General features: G+C 42.8%; 1 protein-coding gene across 3 annotated transcripts in view; it reads right to left on the bottom strand.

Moving 5' to 3' along the window:
• Positions 1–23443, bottom strand: part of cadm2a (cell adhesion molecule 2a) — a 419313-nt gene that overhangs the window by 383245 nt on the left and 12625 nt on the right. The window contains exon 1 of one of the 3 annotated variants that reach the window (XM_066650679.1): positions 19759–19815. The exons of the other annotated variants lie outside the window; for them this stretch is intronic. The gene's annotated coding sequence lies outside the window, so the exon portion shown is untranslated. Of the gene's footprint in view, positions 1–19758; positions 19816–23443 lie in introns of those variants that run through there. 3 annotated transcript variants of the gene reach the window in all.

Raw genomic sequence — 23443 nt, 5'->3', positions numbered from 1 at the left:
AATCAGACCACTCTCTGTGAACAGTCATAAGCTTGAGGACCTGGTGGCGCAGATTTCATTAGATCATGTAGAAATTCAAGTACACACTGGAGTATAATATTAGACGGTGGGAGAGGTATTAACGCTATCAAAAATCCACCTGCAGCATATGAGGTTTGGCATAAACTGCCTTATTCTTGTAGCTTCGGCACAACAGCACAAAACTGTAGAAGCAAATTCCAGACGCTAAACACATAAACTGCTTTTGTGATACAGAGGCATACTGTGTACATTTCTGTTTGAACCATAGCTTTAACATGGGCTTAGACATGCAGTGGCCCACCACAGATAACTGACATTATGTAACGCCTTTCCCACAGCAGGAGCAGAGAGAGAGAGAGAGAGAGAGAGAGAGAGAGAGAGAGAGAGAGAGAGAGAGAGGGAGAGAGAGAGACAGAGACAGACAGAGAGAGAGAGAGAGAGAGAGAGACAGAGACAGACAGAGAGAGAGAGAGAGAGAGAGAGACAGAGACAGACAGAGAGAGAGAGAGAGAGAGAGAGAGAGAAAGGGAAAAAGAGAGAGCACACAAGTGCCAAGCCCCGCAATCTGCAAACAGCAAACAAACGAAGCACAGGATAAAGCAAACGTGCTTTTTATCTGTCTTTCTCTCTCTCTCTCTCTCTCTCTCTCTCTCTCTCTCTCTCTGCAGGGGCAGGGAGCTCATAAGGAACATGAACCCGTCTGTTCTCCTCCGTTAATGCCCCTGAGGAAGAAATCGCAGCTTTCAGCGGCAAATGAAATTAACTGCCTGCAAAAGTCTAACACAGAACAAAAAAGTCTATCACACACACACACACACACACACAGAGAGAGAGAGAGAGAGAGAGAGAGAGAGAGAGAGAGAGAGAGAGAGAGAGAGAGAGAGAGAGAGAGACTTTAAATAGGTATTCAATAGTTGAGATGTATTCCTCTCTGGTCTCAGGCAAGATCCCCCTCCTCCTCGGTGCTCATTCCTTTTTTCAATTATTCAGGGCCAAATAAGATGCTCTTAATTGGAAGGAAGAACAGTTTAAAAGTCGTAATCTATTGGACATTTCATGCCAGTTGATGGCACAGTTGAGCAGAAGATATTTAAGGTAATGGGCATGTCCAGAACTCCTTGGACAGGTAATGGATCGGACGCTGAGATTCTCTCCCGACCACCCATCACACAAGTGTTAATTCACCAGTTCAGTAACGCAGGTCTTTTTGTTGTGGACAGACCACAGTCATTCAAATGTACACAGGCCCCCAACCACAGTAAATATTTATCCCGCAGCCAGAGACGGGATAATGAGTTATGAATCACTCTGTGATTGATCCGTGGACTGATTGATGGATTGACTCATTGAGAAGCGCTCAGCCGTGAATCTTACACTGGCTCCAGCGGCTTCGGACATGACAGGACTTAACTGCCTCAGAGCTCCATCTCCAGCCCGTTGCGTTCACTGGGCTCTAACGCAGCGCTCTGATAGTGTACATTGTTCCATCAGCCAAACATCTGTTCACAGTCCCTCTCGCTTCCTCACTCTATGACTCTCTAAACTGGTACGCTCCCTCACTCCCTCACTGACACACTCTCTCACTGACACACTCCCTCACTGACACACTCCCTCACCCATACACTCCCTCACTCTCTCACTGATGCACTCCCTCACTCTCTCACTGATACACTCCCTCACTCATACACTCCCTCACTCTCTCACTGATGCACTCCCTCACTCTCTCACTGACACATTCCTTCACTCTCTCACTGACACACTCCCTCACTCTCTTACTGATACACTCCCTCACTCTCTCACTGACACACTCCCTCACTCATACACTCCCTCACTCTCTCACTGATACACTCCCTCACTCATACACTCCCTCACTCTCTCACTGATGCACTCCCTCACTCTCTCACTGATACACTCCCTCACTCTCTCACTGATACACTCCCTCACTCTCTCACTGACACACTCCCTCACTCTCTTACTGATACACTCCCTCACTGACACACTCCCTCACTCTCTCACTGATACACTCCCTCACTCTCTCACTGATACACTCCCTCACTCTCTCACTGACACACTCCCTCACTCTCTTACTGATACACTCCCTCACTGACACACTCCCTCACTCTCTCACTGATGCACTCCCTCACTCTCTCACTGATGCACTCCCTCACTCTCTCACTGACACATTCCTTCACTCTCTCACTGACACACTCCCTCATTCTCTCACTGATACACTCCCTCACTCTCTCACTGATACACTCCCTCACCCTCTTACTGACACACTACCTCACTGGTACACTCCCTCACTCCCTCATTAATACACTCCCTCACTCTCTCACTGACACACTCCCTCACTCTCTCACTGACACACTCCCTCTCTCTCTCACTGACACACTCCCTCACTCTCTCACTGATGCACTCCCTCACTCTCTCACTGATACACTCCCTCACCCTCTTACTGACACACTCCCTCACTGGTACACTCCCTCACTCCCTCATTAATACACTCCCTCACTCTCTTACTGACACACTCCCTCACTCTCTCACTGACACACTCCCTCTCTCTCTCACTGACACACTCCCTCACTCTCTCACTGATGCACTCCCTCACTCTCTCACTGACACATTCCTTCACTGACACACTCCCTCACTCATACACTCCCTCACTCTCTCACTGATGCACTCCCTCACTCTCTCACTGACACATTCCTTCACTCTCTCACTGACACACTCCCTCACTCTCTCACTGATGCACTCCCTCACTCTCTCACTGACACATTCCTTCACTCTCTCACTGATACACTCCCTCACTCTCTCACTGACACACTCCCTCACTCTCTTACTGATACACTCCCTCACTGACACACTCCCTCACTCTCTCACTGATGCACTCCCTCACTCTCTCACTGACACATTCCTTCACTCTCTCACTGACACACTCCCTCACTCTCTCACTGATGCACTCCCTCACTCTCTCACTGACACATTGCTTCACTCTCTCACTGACACAATCCCTCACTCTCTTACTGACACACTCCCTCACTCTCTCACTGATACACTCCCTCACTGACACACTCCCTCACTCTCTCACTGATGCACTCCCTCACTCTCTCACTGACACATTCCTTCACTCCCTCACTGACACAATCCCTCACTCTCTCACTGACACAATCCCTCACTCTCTCACTGACACACTCCCTCACTCTCTTACTGATACACTCCCTCACTGACACACTCCCTCACTCTCTCACTGATGCACTCCCTCACTCTCTCACTGACACATTCCTTCACTCTCTCACTGACACAATCCCTCACTCTCTTACTGACACACTCCCTCATTCTCTCACTGATACACTCCCTCACTCTCTCACTGATACACTCCCTCACCCTCTTATTGACACACTCCCTCACTCCCTCACTGACACACTCCCTCTCTCTCTCACTGACACACTCCCTCACTCTCTCACTGATGCACTCCCTCACTCTCTCACTGACACATTCCTTCACTCTCTCACTGATACACTCCCTCATTCTCTCACTGATACACTCCCTCACTCTCTCACTGACACATTCCTTCACTCTCTCACTGATACACTCCCTCACTCTCTCACTGACACACTCCCTCACTCTCTTACTGATACACTCCCTCACTGACACACTCCCTCACTCTCTCACTGATGCACTCCCTCACTCTCTCACTGACACATTCCTTCACTCTCTCACTGATACACTCCCTCACCCTCTTACACTCCCTCACTCTCTCACTGATACACTCCCTCACTGACACACTTCCTCACTCTCTCAAAGATACACTCCCTCGCTCTCTTACTGATACACTCCCTCACCCTCTTACTGACACAATCCCTCACTGGTACACTCCCTCAATCTCTTAATGACACACTCCCTCATTGATACACCCCCTCACTCTCTTACCGATACACTCCCTCACTGGTACACTCCCTCACTCCCTCACTGACACACTCCCTCACTCTCTCACTGACACACTCCCTCACTGACACACTCCCTCACTCTCTCACTGACACACTCCCTCACTCTCTCATTGATACACTCCCTCACTGACACACTCCCTCATTCTCTCACTGATACACTCCCTCACTCTCTTACTGATACACTCCCTCACTGACACACTCCCTCACTCTCTCAAATATACACTCCCCCACTCTCTTACTGACACACTCCCTCAGAGGTACACTCCCTCACTCCTTCACTGACACACTCCCTCACTCCCTCAGTCTCTTACTGACATACTCCCTCACTGACACACCCCCTAACTCTCTCACTGATACACTAATTAACTCTCTCACTGACACACTCCCTCAGTCTCTTACTGACACACCCCCTCACTGCCACACACCCTAAGTCCCTCTCTGATACACTCCTTCAGTGATACACTCCCTCACTCAGTAAGACGCTCCCTCACTCCTTCATTAACCCGATTTCTTGCTCCCTAATGTCCTCACTGACAATCTCTCATGCCATAACTTCCTCACTCATTCCTTGACATGCTCCCTCACTCCTTCACTGACTCACACTCTCACCCTTTCCAACTCTCTCACTCCCTTCTTCCCTGACTTACAGACAGTTCACTCTCTTGGCTCACTTGCTCACTCGCTCTCGCTCACTCCCTCACTCCCTAACTCTCCAACTCTCTCTCAGACAGAAGCTCACTCTATCACTCCCTAACTCCCTCACTGACAAAGAAGCTATCTCTCTCTCTCTCTCTCTCTCTCTCTCTCTCTCTCTCTCTCTCTCTCTCTCTGTTTATAAAAGCTGTGGCAGCATGCTGTGGGCCCTCACTGTGGGCTTCTTTGGTGTTGTACAGTACAGAGATGAGAGGCTGATAAATGTGCTCTCCGCATTGGTCCCCCGCTGGCCTCCTGCCTCACTCCATTTTATTCACATCTCCCACACACAAAAACACTGACCCTCATTAGACCGGGGGTCCAGCTGCACCGACGACTCCGCCACGGTGGTGGGCTGCCATGCCGTCCCCACCGACGCGTCGCATTCTGACTGTAATGATATGTGATTCGATGTGGTGGAAAAGTTGTGCTCCATTGATTTCTCTTAAGGGAGTTCCGACTGTTAATAGATAGGATGCCAAAGCAGCCGGCCAGCACCGGTGGCAACAGATAGCTATAATTTAACCCTTATCATCTCCCCAGCTGAACATTCTCCCAGCAACAAACAATTTCCGCTCTCTATCTAGACTCAATTTCACTGTCCGTCTATTTCTCTTCCCCTTCCCTGTCATTGCTTCTATCTATCCTCCCTTTCGTTCCATCATTGTCTGTCCACCTGCCCCCCTCTGTATCTCTGTTTCTCTCGCCCTCTCTTTCTTTCTCTGTAAAACTGTGTAAAGGCTAATACTTCACACACACAAACACATACATAACAGGAGAAGTTTAAAAGTTTGTATCACATTGCTGACACATGCGTTCAAACATACACTCCCTTTTACATACACACTCTCTCAGCTCCACTGACCATACAGGAGCACTTTGTAATTCTACAATTACAGACTGTAGTCTCAGCATTGTTAGTGGGTGTTGTGGTGGTATGAGTGGATCAGACACAGCAGTGCTGCTCGAGTTTATAAACACAGTCTTCATTCTCCACTCTGTTAGCCACCACTACCTCTATTGGTTCACCTTGTAGATGTAAAGTCAGAGACAGTAGCTCCTCTGTTGCTGCACAGTTTGTGTTAGTCCTGCATCAGTGGACACAGGATGCTGTTGGCTGGATGTTTTTGGTTGGTGGACTGTTCTCAGTGCAGCAGTGACAGAGGGCTGTAAAAAACTCAAAAAAAAAAAAAAAATACTTGCTGTAAACTTGGGTAGAAATATGTTCTCTTTCTGAACAGCACTGAAGGTCCCTGATTGACTGCCCCAGTGACCACCTCAGTGATCCGAATGGGACCAAGCCAGTGACACCGACTGTATTGTCAGACACTGAGGTCAACATCTCTGTTTGATATGTGTACATGTTCACAGACGCACAACCACGCAGTGGTATAAATCAGCCTCAACCTGGCTCTGAGGCTCGTGATGGAGGAATAATCCACACATTATGTGCTGATGCTCTTCGCTCCACGACACGCGCTCCATTACTCGGCCCGAGCTGCTGAGTCACGCGGCCGGCCTCAAATTAATTGAGGGTCCTGTTTATTGCCGTGGCGAGGGAATTCTTCATCCTGGGCCTAGCCGATTGATTGCGCCGGCCTGTGACTAACAGCTTTTCCACTTGATCCATTTTTTATTCATTGGGTCTCTTGCCGCCCGCTCTCATTCTCACTCTCTGTGTCTCTCTCTCTCTCTTTCTCTCTCGAGCTAAAGCTCGCTTCGCTCTCGCAGGCCTCGCCTGTTGCGGTGTTATCTCCTCCTCTCACTTTCTCTCCCCACGCGAGCCTGTATTGATTTACTGTGCTAATGCTTTCATTATGCACAATTAAATATCAAAGGGAAAGCAGCCTTTATGTCTCGCCATTCAAAACAAATGACCAATCACACGGGGGTGGGGGAAGAACTATTTTTAGCCGCGCTGCTCTTCGAGCATTCCTTTCCTTGAAAAAGCAATCTTCCCCGTTAAGGGACATGATTTAGCCCTCTGTGTACCCCAGCTCTTGGCCAGATGCCTCAAAGCGGAATGGGGCAGCCTTGTGGTCAAAAGATTTGGGCTTGTGACCATAAGGCCGGCCAGTCCCAGGACAGAGAGGAAGAGGGAGGAAGCCAACAGCAAATACGTTTGTGGGAACACAGTCCTGCGCTGGCTTTATTCAATGTGCCTTTGAAAAGTGTAGTGTAGAAGAACCGAGTGGGAACTACTGAGAACACTGCACTAATTTCAAGATAATACTGGTATTTCTTTTAAAAATGGAATTCATTTAAAATAAAAATGAATAATAGCATTGATTTTTAGCCCCTCCCAAATTGGCCTTCTTCAAATCAATGGGTTTTCACGCTATACTATGTACCATTAATGCAAATCACGGAATAACTGTGAGTGAGTGCGTGAGTCAGTCAGTCTGCGAGTGAGTGAGTTAAGCTATTTTCACAAATGAACTTCACACGATGTCTGAAGAATCAGGTCTGGACATTGTCGGAAGCTGCCTTTTCACACACGCAGCGCACAGCAGGAGACGCCAGACGTGTTCTCACCTACTGGAAATCCTCAGTTGTATTAGGTGAGCTGTGGTGTTCAGCACTGCTAGAGCAACAAGAGCTATTCAGTGAACATGGATTGACCAGAGCTGTCCAAAGACATTACAGGGCCAGCTTGGCCTGGTTTAAATTAGGCTAAAAAAAAGACACTGTGGTTGCTCTGGTTTCCATATAAATGTAGTTAATATAAACTTTCACTCTGTCTCCTAAGTCATCCATTCCTATGTTCCATTTCAATTGGTTCCTGGCAGATATATCATCAACACACCCACTCAGAGTCCTCTGGATAATGACCTGCTCTATTCATACAGTGTATGGGCTCCGCTGGGCATTGCCCAGATTTTGACAAGGGAGCTGGTGGATTAAAGTTTGTTTACTGTGTGGTTCAACTGGTTTGGAGATGTGTGTTCTCACATACAGCTTCCACAGCTTCATATCAGTAAAGTACAGTGATATAATATAGTATTCATAATGCTCGTAAAGCATGATTGTGGGCTATTTATACAAACCCATAACAACAAACAAGCATTTCTCTTGACTTCAGGATAAAATTTGCTGCTAGTTTAACAGATATATGCTTTCATAACAAAAAAGGAAAACTGAACACTATCAAACACATCTACATTTCTACTCTCTATTCTCTTCCCTTCCATCGTTCAGCTGCATACCCCCCTGTCCTGAAAGTATTTATTAAAATCTGTTTACTGTTAACAGAGGGCAGGTAAAATTCAGGGGGGATAGGTACAGTTTAAAATCCAGTCAAGTGATAGCCCCCAGAATCTCCTGGGACTGTACAAAACAGGGGTTATACAGAGTGACGGAATTCCATGAATACCTTGAAAATACCATCGTTGCTTTAGACCTTGTGACCTTAGTAAAGCTGTCAGGAAGTCCTCACAGAACTGCTCCAACCTTCCCAAAAAGCTTGCCAGTAAAGTAGGGGGGCACTAACTATACAATGATAACATCAATATAAGAGGACCCACCACAGCCCTGATCAGGATGAAGCCTGTTATAGAAAAGAAGTGATTTAATAAATGACTGAATGGATGGATGGTTTCAGAAGTGCTTGACACAAACCTTGAGACTTCCACAACCTTTGCTGTTAGCATGTATTTAAATATACAGGAGGTCCTCGGGTTACGTCAGTCCCGAGTTACGATGTTTCGTGGTTACGACACATCTCCCATTTACTGTATAAAGCCTTGTTTCGACTTAAGTGGTTTTGCGTTTGGTGTGCGTGGTGGAAGAATACACGGTTACGCGGCTCGGGACCGAGGAGGATAGGTGTTAGGACAGGATAAGTGATTACAGTATGTTATTTACGTACAGTATGTACGTATGTTCCGACTTACACCGAAAATAGGTTTATGGCCCGATGTAGGAACCGATCATATATATATACAGGGGTTGGACAATGAAACTGGAGCAGCCTGGTGGCCAATCTTCATTAATTGCACATTGCACCAGTAAGACCATGTGCATCCAATGGTTCAAACATTGTATCCTGAAGGTGGTGCCGTGTATCAGGACGACAATGCACCAATACACACAGCAAGACTGGTGAAAGATTGGTTTGATGAACATGAAAGTGAAGTTGAACATCTCCCATGGCCTGCACAGTCACCAGATCTAAATATTATTGAGCCACTTTGGGGTGTTTTGGAGGAGAGAGTCAGGAAACGTTTTCCTCCACCAGCGTCACGTAGAGACCTGGCCACTATCCTGCAAGAAGAATGACTTAAAATCCCTCTGACCACTGTGCAGGACTTGTGTATGTCATTCCCAAGACGAATGGACGCTGTATTGGCCGCAAAAGGAGGCCCTACACCATACTAATATATTATTGTGGTCTAAAACCAGGTTTTTCAGTTTCATTGTCCAACCCCTGTATATATATAATGTATTTTTTTTGTTAGGGGGTGTTGTTTTTGGGGAGGGTGGTTATGTTTGGGAACACATGGTGGGGTGTTTTCAGCAAAATCCAAGGTTTCTGCAGTGAAAGAGCGATGAGAAACCTCAGCCTCGTTTGTAAACAAACTCCACGAGGCCCCAGCAATCAACTAGGCTTGATGAGATGTCTGAATACGTGGTGATTGTTGTCAAACGAGAGCAGTCTGTCTAGACGAGGGCATGCATTCCAATGAAGGCCAGAGCTGGAAACTGTCTTGACTTAATGCATGAATGTATTCCATAATTGTGATCCAGTCTATCTTTCTGTGTCAGAAATAAAAAGAAACAACAACAACAACAACAACAACAACAGCAGCAGCAGAAGGAGTGTTTGAGACTAAGACGTGGTGATGTAAATTCAGCTGTACACTCTCATAAACTTCCCTCTCTGAGATCTCTGCAGACGAGCCCGTTTCTGTGCTCCTATTTCGGCTGTTGACGTTTTCTAAGGAGCATTAATCTCTCATGAGGAAACAGCAGTGGAGAGGCTCCGAGCTGACTGTAACACTGCTGGGATTTAGAGGCAACAGCTAGTGGAAAAAAGGCAGTGTGTGTGTCTGTGTGTGTGTACCAGGTTTATACCACATTGTTGGCACCAAACGCTGTTTACAAGCTCACATTGTAGAGACTTCTCTGACTTCTGACTTCTCTTCCTCTTTTCTCTCTTTGTGTGTGTGTGTGAGTGTGTGAGTGTGTGTGTGTGTGTGAGTGTGTGTGTGAGTGAGTGTGTGTTAGTGTGTGTGTGTGTGTGTGTGTGTGTGTGTACAATGTGGAGATATAGATATATACAACAAATATGCTTTAAAATGCCAATAAATTTAATATTTCAGTTGCCTTCTTCTATTATTTTTACAGTTGGAGTTATTTCTTTGGATGTCTAATCAAGGCCATGCATTTAGAGGGAGGAGCTTAAGAAGCAAAATGAGAGTTAACATTTTGGTAATATGTCTCATAATATTTTGCAGCCACTCTTATGAAGAGAAGAAGTGTGCTTGGGTTCCAGAGGAAACCAAGCCTAATGCCAAGAGATTTCTCCCAAAGCAGCCAAGAATACCAGCTCTATTCCCAGAGAAAGACTGAGCTAAGACTTGCCAAAACAAATCTTAAAGAATGGGGATATAAAAAACCAGTTATTAATAAACTGACCATGTATTTGCATAGTTTGACAGCAAAATGGCTGGGGCTCAAGTCCTTCCCAAATCCTACCCACTCCCATGCCCAAAGACCCTCAGCGGAAGACTGCTTATAGCAGCATTAAGAGAATGTTCTCCTTGATGCTTCCAAACATTTGGACTTGCTCTGTATATGCACTGACAGACAATCTGGCTCTTTTCAAGCAGCAAGTGAGTGAGTGAATGTGTGTTGCCCTGTGAAGGACTGGCGCCCCCTCCAGTGTGTGCTCCTGCCTTGCGCCCAATGATTCCAGGTAGGCTCTGGACCACCGCGACCCTGAACTGGATAAGCGCTTACAGATAGTGAATTATTGAAGGAATAAATACTTTTCTTGAGACACTGACAATATATCAGCCATAACATTAAAATGTTTTTTTTTTTTTTTTTTGTAAAATTAAACATTTGTTTCTTCTCTAACTGTTCATTTTATTAGCTTCACTGACCATTCAGGTGCGCTTTGGAGTTGTACAGTTATAGAGCACAGTCTGATCTGCATACTTTATCAGCTTATTTTCCCCCTGACCTTAAATGGTCAAAAGGTCAGTGTCACTGCATTCCTGACAATGATTCACTGCCCAAACAACACCTACTCTTTGGTGGTCTTGTAAGGATCCTGATCACTGAAAAACAGGATAAAATTGGGCTAACAAAGTATGCAGAGCAACAGGTGGAATATATCCTGTAACTGAAGACCTACAAAATGCCCCTATGTGGTTAGTGCTGCTGAGAGAAACAAGGAGATGGTTCTAATGCTATGGCTGGTCACATTTGGCTGAGCGGATCGTACAAAACACATGAATTACCGTATTAAATGCCATTAACCCTGACAAATTAATTTACAGCCATTTGTCTCTTGCCCATTCGGAGGCTATGATGTTACAGACACACAGAGCATATACAAAACATCATGCAAATGTATCTGGCCTGTGAAACAGCATCATCATCATCGTCATCATCACCCATGCCTTCTCAAACAGACAAACAGAAAAATTGCATTCAGCTCAGCCCCTTTTCTTTTAGAGCCCTGATCAATCATAGGCCCGGGCGAATAGGGAGAGCTACACATGCTTCCTCATTAGCCGTGTGATGTGTGGCCAAGGCTCTGGCAGAGAAGGCCTTCATTACCCGCTCAGTCTCTCTGACTTTTCACATCCAATCATCAGGCCGGGCACTAAAAATCATCATTTAGCCGCCTGCTAATGATACGCTGTCTCATATGTGGCACTTTCTGGCCCACACCTCGGTAAAGATGCTTTAAAACAAAACTCTTTTTCCTCGCGCCCTCTCCCTGTCTTTCACAGCTCTTTCCGTAATGCGTCCTGCGCCCCAAACTCTCTAATTGCCTTTACATAAACTTTTCAAACTGCCTCGAAAACTATAGTCCAAACACAGACGGGTCACGCGCGTCCGACTCAAGATCAGTTGACATCCATTAAACTCGGATCTTCAAAAGATGTTGCTGATGTTTTTTTTTTTTTTTTTTTTCATTTAGCCAGAGAAGATAAAAAAAAATACTGCTTAACTCGTTCATTATCTCACCCAGCAAGTTCTTTCTTTCTCTCTCTCTCTCTCTCCCTCTCTCTCTCTCTTTTATACCCATGCTGGATTAGCAGTGTCAGGCCTACAGTAGCAACCCTCTTTACATGCTGCCAGACTTTCCCATCTTGAAGCTTGAAGAAAGGGCAGAAAGGCAAAGCCTTGATTGCTGCCTCGTCTAGAGTCGGAGCTGAAAGCAGGACCAGCCAGAGGCAAGAATGCTGCAGAGGAAACAGCTACAGCATGCGCCTGGATCTGGTCATATTCCATTTCCCTCTATACAAACTGACTGTTTTAACTAACAGGTAACTAGGGCAGTAATGGTAACAGATGATTAGCATACGTGGGTGTTTGAAATGATTTAGATTGACTTCCATTCTTTCAGATCATATTGAAAGACGAGAGATGGAACTGACATAGAGTGATTTTCAGTCTAGAATAGGTCTGATTGGTCAGTCTTTCATAAATTCGAGCTGACGGATGAAGCAGAATATGTGAGACAGATTTCACTAGGCGGGATGAAAGGAAAAATCTCACTGAACTGGCTACATTTTGCAATATCTGACCATGACAAGGCTACTGGCAAAGTCGGTAAAACTGAGGGAAGGCAAAGTAGAGTCTCAATATCACTAAACAAATATGACATTTGAGAATGTTTCATCAAAATGAATGTATGTTCCATGTGGAGTAAAGTAGAGCAAGTTGGGCACCAGGTGATCTGACACCAAGTTTACTAAAATACCTTTCCCAGGATTCATACAATGTGTACTAATTGTAAATTAGCAAATGTAACAGGTGTACTAAATATAATCATGGATGTTTACATGAATATCTGGCTGATCTATGTGAAAAGCAGCCTTAAAAGTTCACTTAACATAATGTGAACCTTAACCATAATCCTAATTCTAAGCTCCAAAAATTGAGAAATGTCTTAATACTAACAACTAACCCTAAACCTGAGCACCATGCTAACCCTAAGTCTAACTATAACTCTTACACTAAATTTAACAGGAAACATAACTGTAAGCTCTAAAACATTATAAACAGCAGTGCTCTGTGCTTCTCTAACACCTCTGCTAAAAGATTCACGCTGTATCTGAAACAATGCCCTATTCACTATATAGTGGCTCCGCCATTTTGCAGTGGTGTTCAAAAACACAGTGGTCAGTTTTCAGTGCACTCAAACAATCCCAGAATGCACTGCAAACAGTCGTGACAACCCATGTACACTATCGCTGTGTCCAAAATGGCTCCCTATTCACTATTCTCCATATTACTTATTATACAGTGTACTATTATAGGGAACTGAATTCAGGAGGGTAGTGAATGATTTTGAACACTACCTCATGCCAGTTTTCACCAAACAACGCAGTGGATTATGGGTAAACTGATATCTGCTAGCATACATAGGTTGTACTACTTTTTGCAGTGCATTGTGGGATTGTTTGAGTGCACTGAAAATTGTTTTCACGCAGGAATACAAAATGGCAGGATCCCCAAATGGTAAATAGGGCACATTTTCAGACACAGGTTAACAGATATCAGATTATCCACATGAGCTAGTGTCCGGAATCATTCACTACCCTCCTGAATTCAGTTCCCTATAATAGTGCACTATGTAGTGAATAATATAGGGAATAGTAAATAGGAAACCATTTCAGACACAGGATCAGTGTTGTTTTTGTTCCACTTCTTTGGGTGCATAACAGTCTTATAAGAGTGGATTTAGAGAAACAGCACCACCAGTGGCTGGGAGCTCATTAAGTAAACCTCAATAATAGTGAATTAAAATGTATACATATTAGGAATATCCAAAGATTTATTTTTATCAAAATATTTACTTTTATTAAGAGATCTTGTGAAGAAGGGGTGTGGAAGCTACTTGCTGAACACAAATGAGAGTCATTACAGTGTTTGTAATGTGTGGAGCTAGAGTTTAAAGCTCTGTTATTTCCAGTCAGCTGCCAGTTGTAGTGATATATTTCTCCAACTCTCATTGTGACGTCTCTTATCAAACACATATCAATACTTATTACTGAGTTTTCAATAATCTGTGTGTAGCCTGGGTGGTCCAGTCTAGTTTAGTCTTGATTGTGTCACATGATTGATGATAACAGAAACAATTTAGAAAATCTGTAAAAGACTGAGCTTAAATTATTGATGCTTTCAAGTTATGACATTTCTAGGGGTTTATAGGCCATGTCATATAGGACCACCTAGTGTTACATCATCCCATCACTGACATACAATCAGCAATCTGTTCTGGCCTCACAAAACAGTGATCAGTCCATCACTAGCCATGTTTTTTTTTTTCGTTGTTTACTCAAAGGCAGAAATGGAAAGACCGTGAGTGGCAGTTTCTAATTTTTGGATTCTGTGCGTCATCAACCTGATGAATCTGGCAGTGCTTAAATGTCACATATGGTGTAAAATCCAAAGCAAGTGTTGACTCTCTCTCTCGATCTCTCTCTTATTCTCACATACACTATTTACTATCTCCCTCTTTTTTATATCCAAGCTGGATTTGCCATGTCAGGCCTACCGTAGCACTCCTCTTTACATGCCAGCAGACTTTTCCATCTCAAAGCCTGAAGGAAGGGCACAGAGGTGAACTCTTGATTGCCGCCTCATTTGGTTCGAGCTGAAAGCCGGACCAGCCAGAGGCCGGAACGGCGCAGAGGAACTGCCGGAATTCTGAAGCATGCGGCTAGAGTGGATCTGCCGGCCCTGGCCTCGCCGGAGCCATCAGCTTTCCTTATCTGAGCTCATTAACCAGAGCACAGAGCGGCTGCATGTGTGAAGGAATGCTAAGCTCTTCATAAACAGGCAATTACAGCGGCGCTTCAACATCCCACTGAGGCTGAACTTCACTGAGACCTGCAGCGAGAACACCTTCACTCCGCTTAACCAAATCATCGCATTCAATTACTGCAGCTCATCGCCTTATGAACACTCAATTGCTCTTAATGCAGGGTGTTCTTACTAGAGCGTGAATTATTTGTCAGTTCAGTTAGTCTGTCTGTCTGTTCAGATGCACTGAATGATGTATAGTTGGAGCACTTTTGACTTTCCCTTGATCTGTCAAAAAAGAAAAAAAGGAAAAAAAAACTTAAAATGTGCTTTTTTGCCCCAAATATTTTTCTTGCATAAGGTTTAAGCCTTCAGCAAGAATTTACTCATGATACCGTTGGATTAGACCAAATCATGACAAGGTGCAGTTGGTTTGGACAGAATTATCTTATGATACAATTGAACATGGACCAAATCATCTTCAATTACAGCTGAGTTTTGAATGAGACTTCCCAAGATAAGGTCAGTTTTGGACTGAATCTTTCTAAGCTACAGACGGTCAGGGACTGAATGTTGCTGAACTCTCCTCAGGAGAATGCTCCACTTAAATTGTAGGTTTTGGAGAGACTTTTAAAAGCTACATATTTTGGTTGAGCTACAGTCAGTTTGTGATTGAGTCCAGTTACAGTCGGTCCTTGACTGAATTTAGTTGATTTACAGTTTTGAACAAAATATGGTTGAGTTACAGTTGGTTTTGAATGGAACCTTGTTGAGTTACAGATGATTTTTGTCTGAATCTAATTGAGTTACAGTAATTTTTGACTGTATCAGTTTTGTAATGAATTTACATGTTAAAGACATGTTACATTTTTACCTCCCATTGTGAGGAATCACATTCCTTTCATTTCACACGGACATATTCACACAATGCATACGATTTCTGTGTTGGGGCCCCCAAACACAACAGATGGTGAAAGGTCATTACAGACCCCTGGATTAGCTGGGTAGAGTTTGTGTGTGTGTGAGTGTGTGTGTGTGTGGTCAGTCTGGACTGAATGTGCAAGCGTCTGGCCACATGGCATTATTTTTAGAAATGCCTCACAAAGGCATAAAGCAGGATTGCACTCCCCGCTTGGGGTTTACAGGAACATTTAACACCTAACATTTTCATACTGACCTCACAGATGCTGAGGGATCTCCTACTTTGCACAGATCAGCTCTAATGCTCTGGATTCAATGACTTGTAAATCTTGACCTAAATTCAGTATGACAGTTGCTCAGTCATGACCTATAAACCCAATGACAATGTGAAAATGTGTGTGTGTGTGTGGCGAGGGCAGGGGGGTGGGGGTAGAGCACAAACCACTGATGAACATTCGATCTCATTTATCAAGATAAAATATCAGTCAGTTTGAAATTTGGAGGCTTAATTAATTAATTTGTGTTACAACGAGTCATATAAATGTTGAGAACTTACATCTAGAACACGTCTGTCAAGGTTAGTCAAAAGAGTCTCCACTTAGTCATCTTAAATTTGGTTGCTATATAGTACATCACATGCAAATGAGCTCTAAGTGTGCACATCCTTGATTAGCCTGTTTGCAGTCATGAATCATGTGCGTTGTAATGGTGATTAGCAGGGACCTGGCTGCTGAATGTAGCTTAGAGAAAGGTATGATCTGGCTACAATGTGACTCTGACCTCCTACAGAAGTGGTTTTTTAAATGTGTCTTAGGTGACACCAGTATTTATATGTGAGTAATCTCTATCTAAATATAATTCTGATATCCAAATGTATCTAGTACCTATATATTCAATTAAACAGCCAAGAATTTACTGAACTTCAAGCAAACTCAGGTTGGATTTTACTGCTGTAATTATACAGGAAGTTGGAGATCATGGGACTTAGGTTAACCATGTTGTAAGTGTTATTTTTGTATTTCAATATTTGAACATTTTTCACTAGGTGAGTGGTTCTGACAGCAACTATTGGTCAAGGGACATCAGAAATGTAAGTCTACAATGAAAGAGTGAGGGAGAGAGAGAGAGTGGGGGTCCAAAGCTGAAGGGTGCTAACTCAATTCCGAGTGACTGAATTAGATCACCCAGGAGGCTCTGAGCGCCGAGGAGGAGCTGCGAAGAGGACTGGATTAGTTGGGGGTTTGGAGCCCAATCATGACCAATCTTAATCACTTATGAAAGCCACTTCATGTGGCTACACACATAAGCACCAGTTCCGTCCATTCACATCTTCCTCAGTTCATTCAACTTGCAGCTGAGCCACAGCCAGACGTAGGAAAAGAGAGCAGCAACACACCAATCAAGGCCCACAGCGGAATTATCAGTAATTGGAGGGCTTTAAAAGAAATAACGGTGGTGTCTCATCCACAGGGTGAAAAAAACAGCCAAAAAATATATAATAAAATAAAGCTGATGACTGTAATGAGATTAAATCTACAAATGTGTTTGCAACATGAAAGGAAAAATGTCTCCATTGTGGCACAATGCAACAACGCCCCACCACTGAAGTGCTTACAAATGAGACAACAAACAATTTATTATGTGCAGTTCTCCTCCAATGACTAGAATCTGAGCCAAACCCAGGTTCAGTCTTTCTAACAACACACTCTTAAACAGGACAGTTGTTTAAAAGCTAATGCAGTGTCTTATTTACATCACATTAACCATCGTTTTACAAATGCCACTGTAATAATAGTCATATTGTCATTGGGAGTTAAGGGAAGTGAATTTGTCATTAGTAAAACGTGCGATGTTCATTTCAAAATTTTAACAATACACTCAAATAAAAGATGGTTCTTAAAGTGCTCTTAAATTTAGACAATGGTGTTATATAGAACCAACAACACTCAAAAAAAACATTTGCATGCTTAAGTTATTCTTACATTAGGAAATGATTATTAACATTAATGGACAATATACTGTAAATGGTTCTAAGTAGAGTCCTGCTGAATATGGCGCTATACACTGTCAAAAAGTACTTAAATGGATCCTTTCTCAAAACGTTTCTACATAGAAAAACATACAATATGAGTGTTCATGATCCATATAGCATTATTGTATTTAATGAAGAACCCTTGGAGAACCAACATTTTTAAGACTGCACCTTAATTTTGTGATGATTCATATGTAAATATAACAGATAAAATAATTTGAAAATACAGCCATTCACCACTTAGTGTATGTGATTTTAATACGATGATGGAATGGCGTAATTCAGTAATCTGCTGGGAAGTAGTTGCCAAATGTTACTGTTTTGGGGACTTTTTCTAAACAGTGGGTACAACTCAGGTTTGGGTTCTGTGTGATTTTTTTCTTATAGACACAAAGAGCTCATATTTAGCACCCAATCAATACCTGAATCCTGCAGTTGTTCCAAAGTGAGCAGTGTTTAATGGTTCAGTAATGTGGAGGAGTGAAACAGATGGTACGTGGGGGCTTCTGTCAGCATAACATTGCACTCAGGAGCTATCTTTATGCCTTTATGGATATCCCCTACTTGAGGGGTGAGCTTCATTTTATTTAGATGCGAATTAACTCAGGAACCTCACTTGTCACTCATTAAGCTGGCAAGTGTGTGGGTTCACTCTAAATTAACATTGGCTTATTTGTAGGATGCAAGTATGACGTGTATAAAAAACTGAATTTATTATTATTATTTAACATTATAACCTCAGATTGCTAAAAATATTAATTAAAATTATAATTTCTTCAAATTGTGTGTAGAAACAAAGCAAGTATGTATAAAACAATTATAAACATACTCTGGAATATTAATGAAAAATTGTAGACAAAAATAAAGGACAAAAATAGTACAAGAAATTGTTCACTCAAAATAGATGTTCTCTGTGGCACTGTAGAAATGATTGTCTCTAATGTCTAAGTATTTCCTTCACCCCATCACTACTCTCTCTTACACTCTTCCTCAAGTTCTATCACTTAGCATTGCCCATGAGGTTTCATTCCTTGTGGGAGTTGATGCTACATTAGCTTGTGAATTAGCACCAAGAGGGATTCAATTAAGACATCACTTCTAACATGCTCTAACATGACCATGTTTGAATATATTTTAACAAATTCACATATTATGTAATACACTCCCATTTGTGAAAATAAATATAGCTGAGGCCTAACAGACCTAGCAACAGGAGTTAATGGCTCTACAAACAACTTCTAGCACCCTAGCATGCTACGGAACAAGAATTCCACAAGCATTAATATAGTGAATATAACCAATTTTATTGACTGAACTAATGCTAAAATGTAGCAACTAATGCTAAAACGTTTTCATGACATTTAAAGCTAGCCTATGCTCAGGTAAGCTACCTGGGTTGCTATGGAAATCCAGGGCTGCTTCTGGCAAACTTGTTGACCTTGTTTTACCAATACAAATGTCATGCCAATGCTCTGTAGCACTGTGTTTAGGACTGGCTGTAAATTACAATAAGCTATTAGCAAAGCAAACACATTTTCATGCTAATTTCAGACAGTTATTAACAACAAAATATGGTGGCGTGCCCCATGGGCCTTTGCTAGCTGTACCCACAGTAATGGGCATCTCTAGCCATCTGGAATTAGCTCAATGCTATTGCTTTGAACTTGCCATTTCTTTTCTTCTAAATCTTAACTCGTATCCACTGAGACTAAGATTGTGAGACTGATTCTCTTTACACAGTCCAGTTGCCAAAACCAGCACAAAGATCTCTCCAAAGAGGACTTAACCTCATCAATAATTACAACACAAATTTGTAAATAATGAGGGGCATCAGTAATTCAAATGTACATCTGGGAATATATATGGTACATATTTTATGAGTGGCAAATATATTTACTACATATTGTATGAATCCTGAGAATGGCAGTAAAATATGTATGAATTCAACTTAAGACAAGACTGCTTTGGCCTACACTATTATCCAGATTTTTATCATGATACAGAAGTAGACTACTTCTTATTGCATGGTGTTCTTGCACTGAATTGCACTCAAATCTGTCATGTGAAGGTCTGTAATGTTATCCACTACACTCTCTACAAAACCACAGAAATACTAAGCAAATGCTAAAGCTCTAAAAGAACTTTGTAACAAACCTGCTGTGAGAACGGCAGTGGTGATAAATTAGCTGGAAAATTCCAAATTTCCACTTGTCACAAATGCAGCATAATGCACAAGTGGAAGCTGTATTTCTTTGCTCCAGGAGCACTGGCTGTGCAGTGTGGGATAAGGTGCAGAATGTTAAACCCCCTCCTACACACACAGTTCTGGCTGCAAAAGCTCAGTGCAGTGCTCCTGACCTCCTCCAAATAGGTAGCAAGGGATTTCTGATAGGAAAATAAACCATTCACTATCAGCATCTTCTGCGTCACTGCTTTGGATATAAAAAAATAGTAATAATAATAAAAAAATCAACCTTTCATTGCTCACGTTCATTCACCATAATGCCTCTTCCAAGCTGCATGAAATTAAACCATTCCCTGGCACATCATTATATGAATATAGGGTTTTATATAATATCTCTTTCATTATGACCCTCTGGATTATTGGAGAGATTTCTTTTTATTTTACTTTATATTACCTTCTGCTAAATTTACCTGTTCATCTGTCTCTCTCTCTCTCTCTCTCTCTCTCTCTCTCTCTCTCACCCCCACAGCCGTTACATAAATTTGCATAGATTTAAAGGGGCAATATCATCAAACTTCTACAGCCAAAAGTTTGTAGATACTTGCTCACCCAGTGATATCAGTCACATTAGCATTAGTGAATAAGTCCAGTGCTGACGTTGAATAATTGCTTCTGGATCACAAAAGCCACACCAACTCCTAAGGTATTGGATAGTGCTCATTCACTCCAAAGAACACAGTTCCACTGCTCTTCAGCCAAAGGCCACAGGGCTTCACAGCACTCTGGTTGACACTTGGCATTGGGCATGGTTACTTCAGACAGAACCTTCTGTCCTTCTATAGAGACTCTACCCTGTCAACAGTGGGTGCACATTAGTAGCAGAAATCGCTCATTAGAAAAAGAGTATAAATGCTGTGATATCAGGATCAAAGGCACAGTAAAAAAAAAAACAAACATTTATGTTTGGGAATCGATTGCGTAACTTTGAAATATGAGTGTTGTTATTATATAAATCCAAAAAACAAAGAGCACAAGGAAGGAATTTACTTTCCCACCATCAGGACAATGTCTCACACTGCACAAATGTACAAAATAATACCATCACTTTATTATTAACTATAGAATCCTGTCACACTTATGGTGTGTTTGCAATTGTACACAAACAGTGTTTTTGTGTAGGAGCCTTGGCGCTTTGACTTCCTTATGACTGTGAGTGAGGAGGCTTGATCATGTGTCTGTTCATCAGCATGAAAATGAGTGAGTGTGTGTGTGTTTTTGGCAGGTGCACGGTGTCCAGAGCTTCTGATTAATTGATTGTTTACTGTATTTGCAGGTGTTAAATTCCATCTAGCAGGGGCAGATGGCCTTACCAAACCCTGACCGCACACACACACACCATGTGGAGAGAGAGAGAGAGAGAGAGAGAGAGAGAGAGAGAGAGAGAGAGAGAGAGAGAGAGAGAGAAGTAGAAAGAATGAAAGCGGCAGAAGAGACATTCTACCTCATGCTACAACAATGTCATCACAAGCCCCAGGGGTTGGCACATTCTGTCATCGATATAAAGCACACTTGCAATAGTTTAATAGCTTGAAACTGAGCTCTGTATAATGTCACTGCTTCAATATTTTCATACGAAAGAGAAAGAACTAATGCTACTCCCCGTTTGATGATTTTCTGGTATGTAGGAGTGGGCAACATGGCCGAAATAGAACACTGTGATACTTTGAGACATTTTGTAGAGAGAGTACGGTGAGGGTTGATGATGTCACTGTAACGTGTCTCAATGCAGCTGCATTAGGCCTCATTGTGTTGTTGTTTGGCTGTGGCTTTTATAACTAAAAGGAAACTGTGTACAGGATATGGTTGATTAGTGTGAACATTCATTTTAAACTGTATTATAATCATACATCTTAATTTATGAGGACATATCATGAACGTGGTCACTTTATTAAAACTGCATTCATTTGGGGACCTGTCGCCATGCAACCCCCACCCCCACCCCACTGTAAACTAAACTAAAACAACAACCCAGTCTGATTTATTTCTCTCTCTTTTTCTTTCTTTGCTCTGCCTAAGTCTGAGGACATGGGATTTAATGAGCAGGCACTTCAGAATTGTCCGTTCTCCTTGCTTGAGCCTTTCCAATCACAACACAGGACTCATCAGAAGACCTCCAGTCACAGCGCTGGAGCCGCATTTATATGAGATGCAAAGACGAGGGTAAACAGAGCGAAACAAAACAATGAGCGCAGAGAAATAAGAGTATGATTAAATATGGTGAAAACGAGAACATGGATGAAATAGGAAGCAAAAATTGACAAAAAGCCAGCTTTTGTGCTCCTCGCGCCTCACTGCTGATCACCTTGGGCCTGAACGTAACAGAGGGCCGTTCTCAGTAGAAACTACTCATTCCGAACAGGGCTGTAAAGACAGGGTAAGAAACGTGCTCTGTGTTTTGATCCTTGAGATATTTTGATCAAAGCATGACACAGATGTTTTATTAAGACCCCAGGGAACTGTGTTAATGTGTATAATGTGTCTCCTTTAAGATAAGAGGAGATGTTATAATATATATGTGTGTGTGTGTAATTTGCAACTGTCATGCCGACTTCAGCACCAGCTCAATGGTTCCTAACTGTGTTTCACGTAAACAGGTGTTCTGCCCTTTTCTGTGTACAGGGAAAGATTACAATTCCATTATGTAGTAATCGACAGTACGCAATGATAGAGATAGTGTCTAAAAACAATTGTAAACTATCCCTTTAACATCTGTTTTCCACTGTGGCAAAATATTAAGTATTGAATCCTGGATTCTGCGTGTGGAGCTGCAGAGAACAAGCTGATATAAAAACTCCAGACTCTTGTTATTGTTTACATGTGGATTTCCTTCTGATCCATCTGTCCAAGACTGTGTGAGGAAGAATTTGGAAGTGTTTGTCAAGTTGGCACTTAATGTTCTCTTCAATCCAGCTCGGAATGGCATGAGGTCTTAGCCGGCGGCCATATTGGTCCTTTTTATTTTTTTTTAGGAAGGAAAAAGGTGTAATCGTCTGCTGTGAACCTTTTGAAGAGTGCATTGGAATCTGCTGGGGGATGAAAAGCAAGCTGCTGTTGAGGCCGAGTGACAGTCGATAGCAGAGGCTAAGAGATTTCTATAGGTAATCTGTGGCGTGGAGGAAGCCTGCAGCTGTTATTTTTGGCCGTTTGATTTACTGACCCTACCCAGCGTCAGGCCTCTGGCTCTGGCTACCCGCCACTGTGCATTTGTTTCCATCGCACGCATCACTTTCATCCAGCTTCGTCAATAAACTTGATTGATTGCCCAATCGTGTTGTCCAGCCCCTGCAGCAGGTATTGCCTTTTTTTCCATGAAGGATCACGTCACATTTTGGGGAAGAAAAAGGCCAAACAAAAGATTATTTGCAAGAGAAGATGACTAATTTACCATGAAAATCCAAATGAAAACAGCAGACGCGAAGATGGTGGCAACTAGGGATGAGCTAGCCTGCAACAACTGCTCTCTTTCAGGTCCAGTGCACCTAGGTCTTTGGCTCCTTTATTTATATATTTATTTTTTCTCTCCTTTCCAAAGGCCACATCCTCGGAGCAGTTTCTTGCTCGGTCTCATGCACTTGCTTTTGTTTCTCTTTACTC

This window comes from Hoplias malabaricus, chromosome 18, assembly GCF_029633855.1.
Source record: "Hoplias malabaricus isolate fHopMal1 chromosome 18, fHopMal1.hap1, whole genome shotgun sequence".
Taxonomy (NCBI): Eukaryota; Metazoa; Chordata; class Actinopteri; order Characiformes; family Erythrinidae; genus Hoplias; species Hoplias malabaricus.
The sequence above is the reverse complement of the archived record's forward strand: the minus strand, read 5'-3'. Positions and strand labels throughout refer to the sequence as shown.